Here is a 23,806-nt window from a genome sequence, read left to right on the forward strand (position 1 = left end):
AGTAAACTCCTCAAAGATTTAAATGTCCACATTTCCATAGTAGAGTGAGGATTCTAAAACCAAAGCGTGTCTTATTTTTTAAGATAAAATACCCAGATCCATGCCTGGCAAATTTAGTACAGCCTGAGAGTCCCTTGGACTGCAAGGAGATCCAACCAGTCCATTCTGAAGGAGATCAGCCCTGGGATTTCTTTGGAGGGAATGATGCTAAAGCTGAAGCTCCAGTACTTTGGCCACCTCATGCGAAGAGTTGACTCATTGGAAAAGACTCTGATGCTGGGAGGGATTGGGGGCAGGAGGAGAAGGCTACGACAGAGGATGAGATGGCTGGATGGCATCACTGACTTGATGGACGTGAGTCTGAGTGAACTCCGGGAGTTGGTGATGGACAGGGAGGCCTGACGTGCTGCGATTCATGGGGTCGCAAAGAGTTGGACGCGACTGAGCGACTGAACTGAACTGAACTGAAAGAGAGAATGGAGACTCAAGATTTTTAACTTGGATTCCAATATTAATTCATTTATGTGACCTTGTGCAAGTTCGGAGAAGGCAGTGGCACCCCACTCCAGTACTCTTGCCTGGAAAATCCCATGGATGGAGGAGCTTGGTAGGCTGCAGTCCATGGGGTCGCTAAGAGTCAGACAAGACCGAGTGACTTCACTTTCACTTTTCACTTTCATGCATTGGAGAAGGAAATGGCAACCCACTCCAGTGTTCTTGCCTGGAGAATCCCAGGGATGGGGGAGCCTGGTGGGCTGCCGTCTATGGGGTTTCACAGAGTCAGACACGACTGAAGCGACTTAGCAGCAGCAGCAGCAGTGCAAGCTATTTTTCCTCTCTGGGCTGATTTCTTCTTTTATATAAGAGGAGAGAGCAAACTAGACAATCTTCTAAGGTCTTTTTACCTCTACTACTCATAATTCAATTTCATTCACTAATGTGTTTAAAGGATAAGCTTAATCACCTTAATGAAGATAAAACTTAACTGTTGATTTGTTTATAAAATACTTACTATGAAACATTATTGTGATTTTAGGCAATTCTAATTTTTATTGTTGAAGAAGACCTGTTAGAGGCAGTTTTTCCTCACATTGAGTTTCAGGATCTTTTATTTCAAGCCGCACGGTTTCAGTGGTCAACAACATTTTTTCTACCCTTTCAAGCCATTGTGGAATGAGCATCTTTGAAACTTAGAGAAACTCATCTCGGAGAGCAAGAGAGATCTTCACAGATTATTATCAGCATTAGACAGGAGAAGTGCACTCAACAGTCTTGTCCAGTTCTCCTGAAGAACCCTCTTTAAAGTTTCCATTTTCCAGATTGCTTTTACCTGAATTATAGCAGATGCTGCTAAACAGAGGCTTATAATATTGTACAATGTCATACAATTTTTTCTCCATCTTTCTACCTCTAAGCCTTAATAAAACAGAAGGGACAGTGTCTTCAGAACCTAAGCTCCTATGGATCTGTGGATTCTGTCTCAGAGGAAGGCTGTTTTAAATCTTTGAGAGGATTACTGCTCTCCTATGGACATTGAATAATGCTGCACTGATTCCGTGGTTTGAAATCTGTGTCTTTCTCACTTTCACTGCTCCCTTACCCCAGAGTCACAGAACTTAGGGCTATTGAGGTCAGAAAGAACTTGGCTGGTTACCTGGCTCTATGTTTTTCAACGGGTTTTCCATGAAACAAGAGCCACTGTGGAAAAATAAAACAAAACGGCTCTTTTTTTTTTTTTTGTCAAATAAGCTTCAGGAAGGTTGCAAAGAATTGTTATAGAGTACATCAGCATTTTAACTCTCTGGGGTTTTCTACAGTAAAGGGACTTGTTCATAGAACCCTTTGTTTGGCAAACCTATGAAATGTCTTTTTACAGATTCCCAGGTGGTGCTAGTTAGTGGTAAAGAACCTGCCTGGCAATGCAGGTTAGACTTAAGAGATTTAGATTTGATCCCTGGGTTGGGAAGATCCCTTGGAGGAGGGCACAGCAACCCACTCCATGGACTGAGGAGCCTGGCAGGCTGAAGTCCTTAGGATTGCACAGAGTCGGACACGACTGAAGTGAGAGCATACAACATGAAATGCTTTGGAGAGACAGAGCTAATTTAACCATTTTATGTTATGAATAATGAAGAAACAGTTCTGTCAAGAATAAAGTCAAAGAGAAAACTTAAACTTTAAAAGATACAAGCACCCCAGTGTTAATCGCAACAATATTTACAAAAGTCAAGACAGGCAAGCAACCTAAATGTTCATTGACAGATGAATGGATAAAGAAGTGGTACACATATGCAATAGAGTACTACTCAGTAATAACAAAGAATGAAACAATACCATCTGCAGCAACACTGAGATTATCATACTAAGTGAAATAAGTCAGAGAAAGAGAAATATCTTCTGATATCACTTATATGTGGAATGCAAAAAATGATACAAATGAAATCATTTACAAAACAGAAATAGACTCACAGGCACAGAAAACAAGCTTATGGTTACCAAAGGGGAAAGGAATAAATTGGAATTTGAGATGAACAGATAGACTACTATATATAAAACAGATAAACAATAAGGACCTACTGTATAGCACAAGGACCTGTATTCAATACCTTGTAATAACCTACAATGGAAAAAATCTGAAAAAGAATATATATATATATATATGTGAACTAAATCACTTTGCTGTAATGTGAAACACTGTAAATCAACAATATTTCAATTAAAAAATAAAAACTAAAAAAGAATAACATGGAAAGTTCCATTACCATATGAAAAGCAGATAGCCAGTGGGAATTTGCTGTATGGCTTCAGAAACAAACAGCAGCTCTGTATCAGCCTAGAGGGGTGGGATGGGGAGGGAGATGAGAGGGAGGTTCCCAAGGGAGGGGACATATGTATACCTATGACTGATTCATGCTGAGGTTTGATAGAAAACAGCACAATTCTGTAAAGCAATTATCCTTCAATAAACAGATAATAATAATAAAAAAGGATAAAGTCAAGAATTTAGTCACGCTAAAAAAGAAGGGGAAGCACTGAACTCAGAACACTGGCTTTCAGCTCTGTTATTTTTCCCCATACATTTCAATTGCAGATCCAAATCTAGAAAGTCCTCTACAGGTTTTCAGAATGGAATATGAACTCCACACATTTTAAAACAAAAAGCGCCCCAGACAATGTTACTTACTGTTATTTTACTAGTGAGCAAAGAAAGAGAGGTTACGTGAGAGGCTGGGTGACCTTCTTAAGATCATACAACTAAGTACAAGCAGAACTAGAGACAAGAGGTGAATTTGCTTAATGTCTATCTAGCTATGGTGTTGGAGAAGGCAATGGCACCCCACTCCAGTACTCTTGCCTGGAGAATCCCATGGACGGAGGAGCCTGGTAGGCTGCAGTCCATGGGGTAGCTGAGGGTCGGACATGACTGAGCGACTTCACTTTCACTTTTCACTTTCATGCATTGGAGAAGGAAATGGCAACCCACTCCAGTGTTCTTGCCTGGAGAATCCCAGGGATGGGGGAGCCTGGTGGGCTGCCATCTAGGGGGTCACACAGAGTCGGACACGACTGAAGCAATTTAGCAGCAGCAGCAGCAGCTATGGTATGCATACTTATGTCTTTTGTCCACGTTAACCTGTGCCTTTGAATTAAGAATGAACATTATGTCTGTCATTCTGTACATGTGTTATTATTCACCCCATTAAAAAATTCAGTTGAATGAACTTGCTCCTTTTGCCTTAGTGGAAGGTGACAGTAGTACAGATATGTTTTGATGGCACTATTTTGACAGGGAAGAACTAATAAAAATAAGTATCAGAATGAAAAATGTCAAATGCACAACTTTGAACTCATGTTCTTTAAAGTTTGGCTTGGCTTATACCAACCAAATTAGTGAGAAATTGTGTTCTTAAAGTTAAAAAAAAAAAATCTAATTATAGCTCTGGGTAGGAGTGACAAAGGGCCCAAATATTAAAGATAATATTATAGAAATACAGGCAGATAACATTTACTAAGGATTTGTGCAGTGCCAGACACTATGCTAAGGACCCATATACATCTAATCTTTGCAATAACTCTACAAGGTAGGCATGCTCATTTCATGGATGTTCAAGCTCAAGCTCAGGAAGGTTAACAGATTGGTAAAAGGTCACACAGTAGCAAGTGGGATAAATAGGGTCTGAACTTATGAAGTCAGTTTCTAGAGTCAGTGTCCTTAACTAATTTACAATTTTTATGCCACACTGAAAAGCAAATCTGAAAATATCATACGGAAATGTCCTCCTTCTTTGAGTGCCCTCTTGCTCAGCAGGAAATGTGAATCCCTAGCCTTCCCTCCATTTATGTTAGTGAGTTCATTGGTGGCCACTCCCTAGATAAGACTGTACTGCCTTTTATTTTGAGAACCTCTTAAAGAATGAATATATGCAGAGACATCACTTTGCCCACAAAGATCTGTACAGTCAAAGCTATGATTTTTCTAGTAGTCATGTATGGATGTGAGAGATGGACCATAAAGAAGATTGGGAGCTGAAGAACTGATGCTTTCCAACTGCGGTGCTGAGGAAGACTCTTGAGATTTCCTTGGACAGGAAGATCAAACCAGTCAATTCTAAAGAAAATCAACCCTGAATATTCATTGGAAGGACTGATGCTGAAGCTGAAGCTCCAATACTCTGGCCACCTGATGTGAAGAGCTGACTCACTGGAAAAGACTCTGATGCTGGGAAAGATTGAGGGCAGGAAGAGAAGGGGGTGATAGAGGATGAGATGGTTGGATGGCATCACTGACTCAGTGGACATGGGTTTGAGCAAGCTCTGCGAGACAGTGAAAGACGAGGAAGCCTGGCACGCTGATGTTCATGAGGTCACAAAGAGGCAGACACAGCTTGGTGAATGAACAACAAAGCATTTCTAGTTTCATATATAATGGAATTACATGGTTTGGACAAGGAATTGGGCTGAAAGCAAGTTTCCCTGGGCTGAGAAGAAAGAGTTTGCCAAAAAAAGAAAAAAAAATGATGTTGATAAAATGACCTTAAGTGTAGTCTGCATAAATAAACTGGTCTATCAAAAAGTATTTGTCTGATTTCATTTGTACAAGGTACCTCGAATAGTCAAATTCATAGAGTTAGAATGTACACATGGAGATATCAGTGGGGATGAGGAGCTAGTGTTTAATGTGGACAGAGTTTCAGTTTGGGAAGGTGAAAATTCAGGAGATGGATTATAATGAGAATTCCACCACAAAGTGAGTGCACTTAGTGCCACTGAACTGTATAGTTAAAATAACATGTTTTATATTATGTGACTTTTACTGCAATTAAAAAAAAACGTGGTCTGCTGTAAGTTGGCAGTTTTCCAAAATGTGCTCGTATCCAGGATGCTGCTTCATCTAAATGTCCCCTGTAACAACCTTTGTTTGCTTTCTCTTATGACTAAGGTGATGGTAGAAGCTCCCTTGTCTTTTGGAGAACAACTAGCCCTTGTTTAATGGCTGGTTCCATGGCTCAGGGAAGGCTGATGTGTCATCACAATTTCTAGGAGTTCTCAGGAGCTTTCTTCCTCCTGGTGACTTCTGTCTTGAGGTCTGCAGCCATTGTGGCGTTGGCCTATTCTCCTCTTTCCAGGGAAATAAAGCTACTCCCATTTTGTGAGTTAGATCACCTTACTGAACATTTGGAGGGTCAAAGGGGAGAGCATACACTGTGTCCTGCAAAGCTTTCTGCCGCCTCTGCCCTCCCCTGCCCTTCCTTCTCCCCTCCTCTCTCCCCACCCTCTCCTCTTTCCCTCTTAGGAAGAAATTTCCTTTCCTGCCACTAGCAGGTTGCTCTGCCCTTCTCTGAAGGCTCCCTGTGAGCTGACATGCCTTCCCCACAGCCACTCAGTGACCCAAAGAGAGCCTTTCATGGCATTCTTCCAAGGTATGTGCTTTGCTCTGTAATAAATTCTGTAGCATACCCCTGAGAATAAATTTTTCTCTACTTGCTGTAACCATATGTGCTTGAAAATAGAAAAATCATGTCTTTTCTTTTAAATTCTGTGCTTTTGACTGCTCATCAATGCACTCAACCTAATCTTCCTGCTTATTTAATGCTAATACTTTGCAAAGAAAATGTTTCTATTTTTTAAAAAATACTATGCTTCTAAGTCATCTCTTATCTCATGTCTCCTTGCCATTCTTATAAGAGGAGAGTGGCATTAGATGTTGATTAATTTTCTTTAAAGATGAACAAAAAATGAGACCCAGGGAGGTGAAACAGGTTGTCAGAATTCAACCTGTCACGTGTCTGGCACCAGCACCCATGTTCTTTCTGGATGTACTCCTTCACATCTGACGTGCTTTCCCCAAAACATAGCTTAGAGCATCGTAGGTTTCAGTGGTGTGTATACACAGCAGCAAACTCTGCAGTGCAGTTCTGGGGCTGGTGAAAATGTTAGTCATTCAGTCAAGTTTGACTCTTTGCAACCCAGTGAACTGTAGCTTGCCAGGGTCATCTGTCCATAGGATTCTTCAGGCAAGAATACTGGAGTGGGTTGCCATTTCCTTCTCCAGGGGATCTTCCTAACCCAGGGATAGAATCTGGGTCTCCTGCTTTGCAGACAGATGCTGGAGCTCACCACAAAGAGAGAGAAAGTTTAGACAAAGGATGCAAAGACAGAGAGACCAAAAAACAGTCTTCACCATTACTAGTCATCCATGGGCTTTGGTTAAGTTATCTGGGAACAACTTTTCTTCATCCTGCAGGAGGCATGTGCTTTTAAATTTAATCAGATCATGATTCAAGTTGAAATAGCTTCCTTTTGCTCTTGGGTCAAGATTCAAACTTCTGTACATGCCCTGGCTCTTTTTCTTCCTCACCTGAGTTACCTGTTCCCTCCTTTGATCAACTCCAGACAGCTGGCTTCTTTGAATTTCTGCAAATAAGCTGTGCTACCTTCTGTCCCAGGCTCCCTCCACATGCTCCAGTCTCCTAGCCTAAAATTACATCCTCTCATCCCACATGCCACCTTTCCACCTGGTCGACTTCTTCTGATTCTATGATTTGCATTTATTTGTCTTCTCTTTTGAAAAGCTCTTCCCATCAGCCTGTCTTGAAGACTTCCTCCCATTTTGCCCTATTTGTATTGATATTATTTTTTATAGTCTCTTATTCCCATGAACCCTTGTTAAGCTCTGAAAGCAGTACTCAACGTAGTTCCTAGCAGATAATAAGCTTTCAATAAATAATTCTGTATGAGTGAATGAATGAATGAGCAAAGCAGCATGGAAGATACACTTTTCTGCCTGTGCTCAGCTCATATATTTGCCCACTGCACAAATGCCTGGTAGACTCCCCAGTCATGCATGTATTAAGGGAAACCAGGGTTTGCGCTGACAGAAGCCCTGCCATCTGACACTTAAAATGGAATGCAAAGTTGTCTGGGAGGCAAGTTTGGGGCACCATATCTGAGCACAGACTTTGTCTTTGGCAAACCTTCTTATCTACCACCGTCCAGAATCTCCTTAAGGCTACCCAACACGTTCTGCACCCAATATATCATGATGACCCTTTAAGCTGCCAGGTCAGCGGTATTAAAACGTGCATGGCTCCTCCATCCTGTTGTGGTCCCAGTGATTGCCAGGCCCTGATTTTGCAATTTCTGAAAGAACTGCAAGGACTCTTTGGATTAATAGCTGAATTTAATCTGTTTGTTTATCATGAATTGAGATGGCCAATCTGCCTATTTCCTCCTAAAAGGGAAAACATTTTTTAAATTATACGTTAGAATGCTTATTCCAATTCCCTTCAACCTTAAGAGCCCACACAAGCCTGAAAAATCCCTGAACTTACCCAGTCTTACTGTTTAGTCAGTTCAGTTCAGTCGCTCAGTCGTGTCCGACTCTTTGTGACCCCATGAATTGCAGCAAGCAAGGCCTCCCTGTCCATCACCATCTCCCGGAGTTCACTCAAACTCACGTCCATTGAGTCAGTGATGCCATCCAGCCATCTCATCCTCTGTCATTCTCTTTTCCTCCTGCCCCCAATCCCTCCCAGCATCAGAGTCTTTTCCAATGAGTCAACTCTTCGCATGAGGTGGCCAAAGTACTGGAGTTTCAGCTTTACCATCATTCCTTCCAAGGAACACCCAGGGCTGATCTCCTTTAGAATGGACTCTCAGGAGTCTTCTCCAACACCACAGTTCAAAAGCATCAATTCTTCAGCGCTCAGCTTTCTTCACAGTCCAACTCTCACATCCATACATGACCACTGGAAAAACCATAGGCTTGACTAGATGGATCTTTGTTGGCAAAGTGATGTCTCTGCTTTTCAATATTCTATCTAGGTTGGTCATAACTTTCCTTCCAAGGAGTAAGCGTCTTTTAATTTCATGGCTGCAATCACCATCTGCAGTGATTTTGGATGTAAATAGTTTTTCTGTCTCTCATCTTGTCATGTAATCACACAAATTCACATACTGTCATGTAAACAATGTATTATTATTTGGCTATTTTAGGGGGGTGCGTGTGTGTGTTTTCTGTCTCTTTATGGTGTTCCTTGAGTATAAGGACATATGCCCTCCCTTTATAAACCCCATAGTGTTTAGCTTGGTCCCAGACATTCCTTAAGACCTCAAAGAGATAGGCCCCATAATGATACGTCACAGTTTGGGTTCTCCAGAAGCAGACAAAGAGATGAAGTTCGGTTTGAGGTTCGCTTGCTCCTTGGAAGAAAACTTATGATCAACCTAGACAACATATTAAAATGCAGACACATCACTTTGCCAACAAAGGTCCATCTAGTCAAAGCTATGATATTCCCAGTAGTAATGTATGGATGTGAGACTGTAAAGAAAGCTGAGCACAGAAGAATTGATGTTTTTGAACTGTGATGTTGGAGAAGACTTTTGAGAGTTCCTTGGACTGCAAGGACATCCAACCAGTCAATCCTAAAGGAAATCAGTCCTAAATATACATTGGAAGGACTGATGCTGAAGCTGAAGCACCAATATTTTGGCCACCCGATGCTAAGAACTGACTCAGTGGAAAGGACTCTGATGCTGGGAAAGATTGGAGGTGGGAGGAGAAGGGGACGACAGAGGATGAGATGGATGGATGGCATCACGAACTTGATAGACATGAATTTGAGCAAACTCTGAGAGCTGGTGATGGACAGAGAAGCCTGGCGTGCTGCAGTCTGTGGGGTTGCAAAGAGTCAGACATGACTGAGTGACTGAACTGAACTGAACTGAACTTGCAGGATATTTGTCAGGGATCAATCCATGTGGAAGGAAAGTGGAAGAAGAATTGGGCAGATGGAGAAGTCCAGCTGATTGCAGACCCTACAAAGCCTCAGTGAACCCAACCCTACAGTGTTGTTCCCTGAAGTACCAGCACAACAGGGTGTCTACATCCTCCGGCCCCTGGCTTGATCAGTCACTGTACATGAGGCTCCCTCAGAAGGGCCTGCCTTTGTGTGTCCTCTTGCACTGACATAAGGCCCAGAGCAGCTATCAGCTGAGGCTGCCTGCTGACAACTGGGGCAACATGTCTTGCCATGAAAGGAAATCTGAGTGGCACTTCACCTTGTCTATAATGAAGCAGGTCACCAAAAGCCATATGAGATTAAAGTTTAATAATTACCTGTAGCACTGATTCCTATTGGCCAGATCTCTGACTAAAGTGAAAGACCACCCAATGAACCCAGATACTACCTAATTAGAAGAAAAGAACAATGGCACCTTGGTCTGGAAATGATATGGGGAAGATAAAGCATCCTCCTAAATTCAAAAAGTTCCTGGACACATACGAAAACTTAAATATCTAAAACCCATCCAGGATGGTTTCTTTTCACAGACAGTTCTGAGTCAATGAGCAGAGAAATGCTCTCTGCTCAACCACATATTCAATTCAAAATATTTCCCCCAGCAGGGCTTTAAATCTCTACCCTTTTAATGCGCGTGAAAACATGACATCATCTGACTCACATAAAAGCCTATGAAAAAGCAATAGCTTCTCCTTACTGAAAGTCCACTGTGTATTCGGCAATTTACACATCTGTTTCTTAACATTTGTGGGGTTATGAGCCTGATCTTGTGCTAAGCCCTTTTTAGGGATTATCTCATTTAATCATAACAACAACCGTATAATGTAAAATCTCTTATTCCTATTTTAGAGACAGGGAAATTACAATTTACCAAGAGGAAACAACTTGCCCCAACAAGGTAGGAAACTGTAGAACCAGCATTTAATCTAAGTAGTCTGCCCCCAGGGGGATTTAAACATTTTCTTTACAACAAGGACACCACTCTCTCATTAAAGACTCTAGCCTATTTTTTTGAAATTTGTTTTGTAAGTCCCTTAGAGTTTCAGAGCCTCAGGGATTTTATCTCAAGGCTTAAGAGGGTAGAAAATTATTGTGCCTAACAATGTCAAGATAAAGGACTCAAGTTCCGCAAGAGGGAATGAGAGCAACCAGCTGGACTGGTCTGCCTTTGTGGACAAAGGGTTGATGAGCATCTCTGCGCTCGTCTTACCTGTGGCAGCTCAGCTGATGCTCTTTAGGAGAGAAAAAAACAAGTAACGAAAGTGGAAAAAAATCATGTATGTAATAAAAACATTCTCCTCGAGCTTACAAAAGCTCCAGCAAAATCAGTCTTGCTAGTGAAGAAGACACTTGTGTGAGTGGATCCTTTAGAGAAGCTGGAGGAGGTGTGAAGATGTGCACCTGAGGGGTTGCTGGGTGATCACAGAGACAGCCCACTGAAACAAAGGCTCACCAGAACAGCTGATAACTGGGTTTCCCTCCCATTTAAAACAACCTATTGGGTGAGTTGGGCTTCCCTCATAGCTTAGTCAGTAAAGAATCTGCCTGCAATGCAGGAGACCCGGGTTCAATTCCTGGATCGGGAAGATCCCCTGGAGGAGGGCATGGCAACCCACTCCAGTATTCTTTCTAGGAGAATCCCCATGGACAGTAGCCTACTAGGCTGCTCTGTCCATGGGGTCGCAAGAGTCAGACATGACTTAGTGACTAAAGCGCCACATTGGGTGAGTTGAGATTTCCATCTTGTGGCTGAAAAAAACAGTGACTGTGAGACATGACCTTGCCAAAGGTCACACAGAGAATAATAACAAACCAGGTTCAATAGTCTGAAGTTATTTTTCTATGACCTTCAACTGTCATCAGAAGACGTCAAGGGAAACAAAAAGAAACAAAAAGCTGTTAATATTTTGATTCCTCTCTTAAGTCCTTAATTTTAATCTCTTTGACCTGAGCAGAAGAAGCTAAATGAAAAATGAAAGCCACAGATAAGACTCCTTCTGAGTGACTGTGCGTGTAATATAAGGGGGCTCTGATCCCCCATGCTCCCACAAGGACAGCCATCACTGCATAATGAGGTTACAGCTCTTGCAGGAGAGGGATCCCTACAGCTACACACACACACACACACACACACACACACACACACACACCGGAAATCCAGCCACACACACACACACACACACACACACACACACACACACACACCGGAAATCCAGCTCCTGGAGTGTGTGCAATGGGAAGCCATGGCTGCTCTCCACCTCACTAAGGCAGAGCGGCAGAGTGTAGTGGAGCAGGGAGCGCCCGTCTCTGACTCTTCATCGGGAAGGGAAAGGGGTCTGAGTTAAGGAGTCAGCTCTTTAACTGAGAAACACAGATTTCCCCCAACTCTTGCAGACTCAGGGCCCAGCCTCCCCAGACTGCATTCTCACAGGGTGATATGTGAGACGCTTGTCTTTTACTCTTCATGGAGGATTTCTGGCCATAGCAGGCCTATGTGGCCCTATCCACCCCACTGCCCTGTAGAGTTCAGGAGAGCCAGGGTGTAGGGTGAAGGGCTGCTTGAGCCGGCACTGGGATTGGGACTTCAATGTATTTCTCACCCTCACAGGCTCTTACAGACTTTTATAATATGTCTTTGTTGTGAAACTTTTAAATGATAAATTTAAGAAAAAAATATTTTAAGGATAGAGTCTCTCAGTGATGAAAATGAAGAAACGCTGGATGGTAATGGATGTGTGATCCCACTGTCAGCTTCCCTCCAGAATGGGCTCTTCTGGAGGCAAAGCAAGTGCGTCCTTTATCAGAGCACGAGCTACTGGGACCCAAATGCAGCAGACACAGAGGCCTTCACTCTCTGATTTGAACAAGCATATCTTTAAAGAACATTTTTGGGGGATAGGAAAAACAGGTTATCCTCTTCAGAGAAGGTTCTACATGGATGGAAGGAGACTTCAGGGCTCAGTGAGGAAGGCACATCCCATAATACTGAGCAGATGGTAGTAGTGACAACAGCCCGTGGGACCTGGCACCCTTGCCACCTGCTGGTGAGTCCTTATGGGAGACACAGACTTTCCAGGAGGGATGGAAGAAGGACGTCTTGGACACTGTCACTGGACAGCTGACACTGACCTAGTTGGTTTCAAGGTAACTTGCTATCTTTTCCCTTTTCTCCTTAGACATATCCACCCTAGCAAACAACTCATCCTTTTTTTGGTTTTCTTTTTTGAGCATCTTGTTCCTCAATGCAAGAACTGGGGCACTGAGGTCTCTGTTGATCCCACATCCTGGGAAAGGTGGTCTATACCTCTCTGATGAGAGAGGTCCCTCTGCCTGTTCACTGAGTTCCTTAAAGGAAATGTCCCCATCTTTCCCCCAAAGGGGAAAAATACTTTATAATTCAAAACTGGTAATGTGATAAAAGTAGAAGTCTAGGGAACTTTTGCAAATTATAGGATATTCCAGACATGATAAAATAATATGTGATCTTAGGGCTTCCCTAAGGGCTTCCCTGGAAGGAAGCAACAGTTAGAACTGGACATGGAACAACAGACTGCTTCCAAATAGGAAAAGGAGTACGTCAAGGCTGTATGTTGTCACCCTGCTTATTTAACTTATATGCAGAGTACATCATGAGAAACGCTGGGCTGGACGAAGCACAAACTGGAATCAAGATTGCCAGGAGAAATATCAATAACCTCAGATATGCAGATGACACCACCCTTATGGCAGAAAGTGAAGAGGAACTAAAAACCTTGATGAAAGTGAAAGAGGAGAGTGAAAAAGTTGGCTTAAAGCTCAACATTCAGAAAATGAAGATCATGGCATCTGGTCCCATCACTTCATGGCAAAGAGATGGGGAAACAGTGGAAACAGTGTCAGACTTTATTTTTGGGGGCTCCAAAATCACTGCAGATGGTGATTGCAGCCATGAAATTAAAAGACGCTTACTCCTTGGAAGGAAAGTTATGACCAACCTAGATAGCATATTGAAAAGCAGAGACATTACTTTGCCAACAAAGGTCCGTCTAGTCAAGGCTATGATTTTTCCAGTGGTCATGTATGGATGTGAGAGTTGGATTGTGAAGAAAGCTGAGTGCCGAAGAACTGATGCTTTCGAAATGTGGTGTTGGAGAAGACTCCTGAGAGTCCCTTGGACTGGAAGGAGATCCAACCAATCCATTCTAAAGGAGATCAGCCCTGGGATTTCTTTGGAAGGAATGATGCTAAAGCTGAAACTCCAGTACTATGGCCACCTCATGCAAAGAGTTGACTCATTGGAAAAGACTCTGATGCTGGGAGGGATTGGGGGCAGGAGGAAAAGGGGACGACAGAGGATGAGATGGCTGGATGGCATCACTGACTCAATAGACGTGAGTTTGAGTGAACTCCGGGAGATGGTGATGGACAGGGAGGCCTGACATGCTTTGATTCATGGGGTATCAAAGAGTCGGACATGACTGAGTGACTGAACTGAATTGAACTGAAGGGCTTTCCAGTGGTTCAGTAGCAAAGAATCTGCCTGCAATGCAGGAGACGCAGGAGAGAAGGGTTTGCAGTCAGGAAGAACCACTGGAGAAGGAAATGACAACCCACTCCAGTATTCTTGCCAGGAAAATCCCATGGACAGAAGAGCCTGGGGCTAGAGTCCACGGGATAGCAAAGAGTTGGACATGACTGAAGCAACTGAGCAGCACAATATGTGATCTTAGATGGGATTCTGTATTGGAGGAAAAACAATGCAATATAAGATATTACTGGCTAAATTAACAAGAAATGCAGTCACCAGATTAGATAGAATTCCTATATTAATGTTCAGTTCAGTGAAGTTGAGAACCATGCTGTGGTTGTAGAAAAGAATTTCCATCTTAGGAAATACACACTGAAGTATTTAGGGATAAAAGGCAATTATGTATGCAATTTGCTTTCCAATATTCAGGAAAAAGAGTCATTGTGTGTAGAGACAGAAAGAAGGCAAATGGAACAGAATGATAACACAAGGTGAATCTGAGTAAAGAGTACGCTATTCACTATTCAGGAAACTTCTCAGTTAGCTGGAAATTATTTTCAAGTAAAAAATTTGATAAAGTGACCCATGGCTCTGTCTTCTAAATGTTACCCCTTCTCTGAGATGCTCTAACTTTTGCCTTCTGCAACTGCTACCATCATACAGAGCCCCCAGAGACGTGATAACCCAACTGTGAGTCCTTCGTGTTGGATGCTGTCTCAAGCAAATGCCCTGGGGTACACTTATCACAACTGACATTCAAACAGTTCAAGCAGGGTTTTACAAAATACTAGGAAAGCGCAAACAACAAATGGTATAGAAAAAATTGACACACAAACAAAAATACAAAATAAATGCAAAACTCCAAAGAAGGGGATGATACACCTCTGAGATTTAACTTTTGCTTTAACACACACCTGGGGAAGGACATTGCATCTCATTGCTCTTCAGTTTCCTGACCCAGTATGTGAAGACAAATACATTCACTTAAGTGGTTAAAATGACAACAATAACAAAACCACAATAAATAAGCAGCATGAGAAGGACTCATAAAAAGAAGCATATCAAGAGGAAATTAACCCTGTCAGGAAAATGGAACTACCAGCTATGATAGTTGAAGCAGAATGGTACCAGTTCAGAGTTGGACAGAAAAATAATGGAAAAGAACACAGTTCAGAAATCAACCTCAACTCCAAAAGAAACTTTGTGTTTGAAACAGAAGGCATTTAAAATAATTGGGAGAATGTTACAGTCAATGTATTTGGTTGAGAAAAGCAAGGAGCTGAGGAGAAATGGATTTTTAGGATGCTGAAAAAAAGGAAGCTGAGATGCTCAGAAACATCTAGGCACTGCCCTCACTTTTCTATCTTAAATGCTAATGCAGAGTGCCGGCAAAGAGCTTATACTGGAGAGAACTGAACAGCTAGACACTAGATAAGCAGGTATAGACATAAGGTAGTGTTTATTCTTGTTTGAATTCACAGAAATGGTCCAGTTTTTTGTCTGGGGTATACATACACCTCCTCCTGTGCGCATGCTTTCAGTTTAAAAGAATCAGGGTAGGCGTATGCAGCTGAAATCATGCATAAAAGGAAGCAGCTGGATCAGGGGTAGGCAAGTTTTTTTTTTTTTTTTTCCCTGTGAAGGGCTAGATAGTAAATATTTTAGATTTTGCAGATCAACAGGCAATGCTGAGGATATCATGTAGGAAGTAGGTTGAATTCTAAGACAGCCCTGAAGATTCCTGCCTCTTGGTTTATACCAAGCACATACTGCCTTCTCCTTGACTAGGGTGTAGGGCCATAACTGGTTTCATTATGTGACAAAAATACTGAGATGGTCATTTCTGTAGTTATGGTATGTCATATAAGACTTAGTCATAATAGACAGAGGTTCTTTTAATAGCTTTGAAGAAGTTCCCAAGTTGTGGTTAGGACCAGAAGGCAGCCTCTAGGATCTGAGAGGGACCTCTAGCCAGACAGTTAACAAGAAAACAAAGACTTCAGTCCTATACCCAAGGAACTGAATTCTGCCAACAATCTGAATGAGACTGGAATAGGAACTCGACTCCAGATGATAATGTAGCCCAGCTGACACTTAGATTTCAGCCTTGTGAGACTCTGAGCAGAACTCAGTGATGCCGCACTGACACTTCTGACCTGCAGAACTTTGGGACAATAAATGGGTGCTGTTTTAAGCCTCTAATTTTGTGGTAGTTTGTTATGTAGAAATAGAAAACTGATATGCTAACATAACAAGGAAGAAAACAAATTTTTGCAATGTTTTTGTTAACAAAATACAAATGTAATATTAGTTTACTCTTTTCTTTTGTAGTACAGGTCTGCTAATGAAAAGAGTGGAATGGAGGGGAAACATCTCTTTTAATTGGGGTAAAAATTAGTATTTCCTATTGATAGCTTACAGTGAACGATGTCAAACTTGTGATCTCTGAAGAAGATTTAGCTTTGGGACCGGGGACCAGGCTTGATCACTCAAGAGTTTTTGTGTAGCAGAGTTTTATTAAAGTGAAAAAGGGACAGAGAATGCTTCTGACATAGACATCAGAAGAGGGATGCAGGGTGTCCCACTGGCTAGTCCTAGAAAAGGGAGTTATATACTTTTTCAATTGGTTATTACAATAAATCAAAAGAATGTCTCAAGGTTGTAAAGATCTTATTAGACCTACTTCCACAATTTACATTTTAAGATGATAGGATTAGAATTAACAGTAGAAAGACTTTTACCAGACCCACTCCCATAATATACATTTTAAGATAATAAGATTAGTCAGAAGGTTCTTGTTAAGGAGAAACATGTCTTCGAGCAAGATACATTGTTATATTGACTAAGACACATAGAAAAAAAAGTTTGTCCTTTTCTCCTTGAGAGCCCCAGACCCCTTTCTCTTCCTTGGGAACCCTGGACTTCTTATCAACCTGCCTAGGAAGTGACTCACTATGATCAAAATTGATTGTAAATACTTATATGGCAATACTGATCTGTGACTAAAGTCTATATACTTCATCTTTGAAAATTTCTTTCTGCATAAACAGGTCCTACTAAAAGTACTATCAATTTATGAGCATGTAAATTTTTTAGAACTGAGGTAAAACTCAAATAACATAAAATTAACCCTTTCAACATGGCATTTCGTGCATTTACAATGTTTTGCAATCATTATCTCTATCTAGTTCCAAACATGTTATCATTATTAAAGGAAAGTGTGCCCATTATGAACTTGCATTCCATTTCCCCCTTATCTCAGCTCCTGGCAACTACCAGACTACTTTCGGAATGTGTAGACTTCCTTATTCTGAATATTTTATTTAAGTGGAGTCACATGATATCTGACCTTCTTTGGCATATTTCACTCAGCATAATGTTTTCAAGGTTCATTCACAGTGAGTACTGCTAAGTACTTTGTGCTGTGTGTGGATTAGTTGCTCGGTAGTGTTTGACTCTTTGGGACCCCATGAACTGTAGCCCTCCAGACTCCTCTGTCCATGGAATTTCCCAGGCAAGAATCCTGGAGTGGTTGCCATTTCTTCCTCTAGGGGATCTTCCTGACCCAGGGATCTTTGTAAATGTATATATCATAATTTATCTTTTATGGTATATATATCTACAATGTTTCTGATGTACACTCCAGATGTTTCTGCCTTTGGCCATTGTGAATAACGCTGCTATAAATATATATATATATACATATTTGTCTGAGTACTAGCTTTCAATTGAGCGTGGGATGGTATAAACTTAGGGGTGGAATTGCTGAGTCACATGCTAATTTAATGCTTATCTTTCTGACAAATTTTGTCACAGTAGTTCTACCATGTCCCACTCCCATCAGCAATGCACAAAGGTTCCACTTCTTCCACATTCTCACAACACTTGCCATCTTCTGGCTTCTGGGCTTTTGATAATAGCTCATCCTACTGGGTGTGAGGCAATGAAGTTATTCTTCACTGTGATTTTGATGTGCATGTCCCTAATGAAAAATTATCATTCCATGTACTATGTTGTTATTATTTAGTTGCTAAGTTGTGTCCAACTCTCTGTGTTGCCCTCCAGGCTCCTCTGTTAAGGCTAGAACACTGGAATGGGTTGCCAGTTCCTTCTCCAGGGGATCTTTCTGACCCAGGGATCAAAACCACTTCTCCTGTTTATCACTGAACCAGCTGGGAAGCCCTCTATATACTTGCGGTGCTGTGCTGCGCTTAGTTGCTCAGTCATGTCTGACTCTCTGTGACCCCATGGACTGTAGCCCTCCAAGCCCCTCTGTCCATGAGATTCTCCAGGCAACAATACTGGAGTGGGTTGCCATTTCTTCCTCCAGGGGATCTTCCCAACCCAGGGACCAACCCAGGTCTCCCACACTGTAGGCAGATTCTTCACCTACTGAACCATGAAGGAAGTCCATATACTTGCTGGCAATTTATAAATCTTCTCTGGAGAAATCCTTTGCCCAGTTTAAAATTGTATAATTTGCTATTCTGTTTTTGGGTTGTAGGAGTTCTCCAAAGATTCTGGGTGCTAGACCCTTATCAAATATAGGGTTCACAAATACTTTCTCCCATGCTGTAGATAATATTTTCACTTTGTTGATAGGGTCCTTTGATGGATAGAAGTTTTTGATTTTAATAAAGTTTAATATATGTTTTAATATGTGTTATATATATATGCTATTTTCTCTTGTGGTTTTCGGTTGAATTTAGTCAGAAATATTATGAAGTATGTAGCAACAGTTAGTTTTCAAATCCATTCAGTACTCAATATTTGCTGAGAGCAGTTTTTTTGTTCAGAAAAATTTCACTCTTGGCCCTCCACTCAAAAAAATTACAATACAATTTTCCCAGTGCTGTCATTGAACTTCTGGGTAGTAGGGAATTTATTCTGCTTATATTTCTAACTAAAATTAATGACATTGATGATGTTTAAGTCCAAAAGGTGAATGAAGTCACTGTTGGCACTAATTCAATAACACATGATAGAGCCAATTACTTTCTGCAGACTACATGACAATGAATAATGCTCTTTGTTTCTTTGTGTCAATTCAAATTACCATTAGTGTCATTTTCTTTTAACCTGAAGGATTTCCCTTGGGACTATTTTTAAGACATTTCTGCTAGGAATGAATATTTCCCCTATTTGCTTACCTAGGAAAGTATTTCACATTCACTTTCTTAAAGGATAGTTTTGATGGATATAGAATTATTTGTCAACTTCTTTTTACAGCATGTTAAATATGTTATCCGATTGTTTCATGTCTTCTATTGTTTCTGATCAGAAATAAGCTATGATTCTTATTGCGGCTCAAGATAATCTGTTTTTAGATTTTAATAGTGTCAACTACATATTGGCACTTACCAGAGCATTGCCAACTATTGAACAACAGAAGCATTTGCCATCTGCCTCTATGGAGATTGAGCCCATGCTGCTATAGCTGTTGACCTTCAACAGTCCTTGAGGGAGTTCAGCATGGAGAGGCACTCTGTGCTCCAGGGAATCTAGTGGGACAGGTCTTTAAACAGTTGGATATTTTTAGGAGCAGATTTTATTATCTTAATCCTTGTATCTCCTCTTATCTAGAGAAGCACTAAATCCCTTCATGGTGACAAGAGACACTCATGACTGACAAAAACCCTTCTGTAAAATGAGTGCTTCATGGTATTGAACTCACCCTTCACCAAAACTTATATATTTACTTTCCCTCACCATTGCTTTTGAGCAGTCTCTCAGAGCTATCTCAGACGCTACTTCCCGGGCTGCAGTCCTCATTTGGCCCCAAATTAAACTTAACTCACAACTCTCAAGTTGTACATCTTTTTTTTCAGTTCAGTTCAGTTCATTTCAGTCGCTCAGCCATGTCCGACTCTTTGCGACCCCATGAATCGCAGCACACCAGGCCTCCCTGTCCATCACCAATTCCTGGAGTTCACTCAGACTCACATCCATTGAGCCGGTGATGCCATCCAGCCATCTCATCCTCTGTCATCCCCTTCTCCTCCTGCCCCCAATCCCTCCCAGCATCAAAGTCTTTCCAAATGAGTCAACTCTTCACATGAAGTGGCCAAAGTACTGGAGTTTCAGCTTTACTATCATTCCCTCCAAAGAACACCCAGGGCTGATCTCCTTCAGAATGGACTGGTTGGATCTCCTTGCAGTCCAAGGGACTCTCAAGAGTCTTCTCCAACACCACACTTCAAAAGCATCAATTCTTCGGTGCTCAGCTTTCTTCACAGTCCAACTCTCACAGCCATACATAACTACTGGAAAAACCATAGCCTTGACTAGACAGACCTTTGTTGGCAAAGTAATGTCTCTGCTTTTGAATATGCTATCTAGGTTGATCATAACATTTCTTCCAAGGAGTAAGCGTCTTTGTCTTTTAATTTCATGGCTGCAATCACCATCTGCAGTGATTTTGGAGCCTAGAAAAATAAAGTCTGACTGTTTCCACTGTTTCCCCATCTATTTCCCATGAAGTGATGGGACCAGATGCCATGATCTTCGTTTTCTGAATGTTGAGCTTTAAGCCAACTTTTTCACTTTCCTCTTTCACTTTCATCAGGAGGCTTTTTAGCTCCTCTTCACTTTCTCCCATAAGGGTGGTGTCATCTGCATATCTGAGGTTATTGATATTTCTCCGGGCAATCTTGATTCCAGCTTGTGTTTTTTCCAGTCCAGCATTTCTCATGATGTACTCTGCATAGAAGTTAAATAAGCAGGGTGACAATATACAGCCTTGACGTACTCCTTTTCCTATTTGGGACCAGTCTGTTGTTCCATGTCCAGTTCTAACTGTTGCTTCCTGACCTGCATACAGGTTTCTCAAGAGGCAGGTCAGGTGGTCTGGTATTCCCATCTCTTTCAGAATCTTTCACAGTTTATTGTGATCCACACAGTCAAAGGCTTTGGCATAGTCAATAAAGCAGAAATAGATGTTTTTCTATTATGCCCAAGTCGCGAAATCTCCCAATGACCACCAGGGAGCCGATATCCGAGGCAAAAGCAAAGCTCGAGCTGGGGCTCCCACCGTTACCGACGCAGCGGCTAAAGAGAGGAGCCCCAAACTCTGGGTTACATTGCTTGTATTGGGTTTTCTCGCGTGAAAAATTCAAAAAATGGGAGTTTCCGGGTTGGGAGATGTCTAATTGGTTACCTTCTGTGGAAGGATTAGGTGCTGGGTTCTGATTGGTTTTCATTTCCACGATAACTCATTACTTCCAAGGTAAATCACAGATGTAACTCATTACTTCCAAGGTAAATCACAAATGTAACTCATTACTTCCAAGGTAAATCACAAATGTAACTCATTACTTCCAAGGTAAATCACAAATTCTTGAACTTAAAGTCAGGAGGTTTAACCTAAGGGCTGATTGGCTCATGCACAGTGGAGCAAGTTTAGGCAATATCCAAAGTCTAAGTCTGTTTGCCCAGTACCTTTACAATATGGAGTTCTTTTACAAAGTGGAATAGCTTAGGCTCTTCATTTCTGGAACTCTGTTGCTTTTTCCATGATCAAGCGGATGTTGGCAATTTGATCTCTGGTTCCTCTGTCTTTTCTAAAGCCAGCTTGAACATCAGGAAGTTCACGGTTCACATATTGCTGAAGCCTGGCTTGGAGAATTTTGAGCATTACTTTACTAGTATGTGAGATGAGTGCAATTGTGCAGTAGTCTGAGCATTCTTTGGCATTGCCTTTCTGTGGGATTGGAATGAAAACTGACCTTTTCCAGTCCTGTGGCCGCTGCTGAGTTTTCCAAACTTGCTGGCATATTGAGTGCAGCACTTTCACAGCATCATCTATCAGGATTCGAAATCGCTCAACTGGAATGCCATCACCTCCACTAGCTTTATTCGTAGTGATGCTTTCTAAGGTCCACTTGACTTCACATTCCAGGATGGCTGGCTCTAGACAGTGATCACACCATCGTGATTATCCGGGTCATGAAGATCTTTTTTGTACAGTTCTTCTTTGTATTCTTGCCACCTCTTCTTAATATCTTCTGCTTCTGTTAGGTCCATACCATTTCTGTCCTTTATTGAGCTCATCTTTGCATGAAATGCTCCCTTGGTATCTCTAATTTTCTTGAAGAGATCTCTAGTCTTTCCCATTCTGTTCTTTTCCTCTATTTCTTTGCACTGATCACTGAAGAAGGCTTTGTTATCTCTTCTTGCTATTCTTTGGAAGTTTGCATTCAGGTGCTTATATCTTTCCTTTTCTCCTCTGCATTTTGCTTCTCTTCTTTTCACAGCTATTTGTAAGGCCTGCTCACACAGCCATTTTGCATTTTTGCATTTCTTTTCCATGGGGATGTTCTTGATCCCTGTCTCCTGTAGAATGTCACAAACCTCATTCCATAGTTCATCAGGCACTATATCTATCGGATCTAGGCCCTTAAATCTATTTCTCACTTCCACTGTATAATCATAAGGGATTAGATTTAGGTCATACGTGAATGTTCTAGCAGTTTCCCCTACTTTCTTCAATTTAAGTCTGAATTTGGCAATAAGGAGTTCATGATCTGAGCCACAGTCAGCTCCTGGTCTTGTTTTTGTTGACTGTTTAGAGCTTCTCCATCTTTGGCTGCAAAGAATATAATCAGTCTGATTTCGGTGTTGACCATCTGGTGATGTCTATGTGTAGAGTCTACTCTTGTGTTGTTGGAAGAGGGTGTTTGCTATGACCAGTGCATTCTCTTGGCAAAACTCTATTAGTCTTTGCCCTGCTTCATTCCACATTCCAAGGCCAAATTTGCCTGTTACTCCAGGTGTTTCTTGACTTCCTACTTTTGCATTTCAGTCCCCTATAATGAAAAGGAGATCTTTTTTGGGTGTTAGTTCTAAAAGGTTTTGTAGGTCTTCATAGAACTGTTCAACTTCAGCTTCTTCAGTGTTACTGGTAGGGGCATAGACTTGGAGAACTATGATATTGAATGGTTTGCCTTGGAGATGAACAGAGATTATTCTATCATTTTTGAGATTGCATCCAAGTACTGCATTTCGGACTCTTTTGTTGACCATGATGGCTACTCCATTTCTTCTGGGGGATTCCTGCCCGCAGTAGTAGATATCATGGTCATCTGAGTTAAATTCACCCATTCCAGTCCATTTTAGTTCTCTGATTCCTAAAATGTCGACGTTCACTCTTGCCATCTCTTGTTTGACCACTTCCAATCTGTCTTGATTCACGGACCTGACATTCCACGTTCCTATGCAATATTGCTCTTTACAGCATAGGACCTTGCTTCTGTCACCAGTTACATCCACAGCTGGGTATTGTTTTTGCTTTGGCTCCATCCTTTCATTCTTTCTGGAGTTATTTCTCCACTGATCCCCAGTAGCATATTGAGCACCTACTGACCTGGGGAGCTCCTCTTTCAGTATCCTATCATTTTGCCTTTTCATACTGTTCAAGGGGTTCTCAAGGCAAGAATACTGAAGTGGCTTGCCATTCCCTTCTCCAGTGGACCACATTCTCTCAAACCTCTCCACTATGACCTGCCCGTCTTGTGTTGCCCCGTGGGCATAGCTTAGTTTCATTGAGTTAGACAAGGCTCTGGTCCTAGTATGATTAGATTGACTAGTTTTCTGTGATTATGATTTCAGAGAGAGCTCTGAAAATGAAAGTGAAGTCGTTCAGTCATGTCCGACTCTTTGTCACCCCATGGACTATAGCTGACCAGGCTCCTCTGTCCATGGGATTCCAGGCAGTAGTACTGGAGTGGATTGCCATTCCCTTCTCCACAGGCTCTTCCCGACCCAGGGATCGAACCCGGGTCTCCCACATTGTAGACAGATGCTTTATCATCTGAGCCACCAGGGAAGTCGTTAGAGAGCTCTACAATTGTTGTTTTAAAAATTCTGCTCAGTTTCATCATTTCATTTTGGATGGGGATTTGCCAAACCTTTTCTCTGATGTTTTTTGATTCCTTATCTAAACATATACATTTCATAAGCAAATTCTCTTACATATTTAAATACTACCTATAAATAT

The sequence above is a fragment of the Budorcas taxicolor genome, chromosome 7, assembly GCF_023091745.1.
Source record: "Budorcas taxicolor isolate Tak-1 chromosome 7, Takin1.1, whole genome shotgun sequence".
In the NCBI taxonomy this organism is placed as follows: Eukaryota; Metazoa; Chordata; class Mammalia; order Artiodactyla; family Bovidae; genus Budorcas; species Budorcas taxicolor.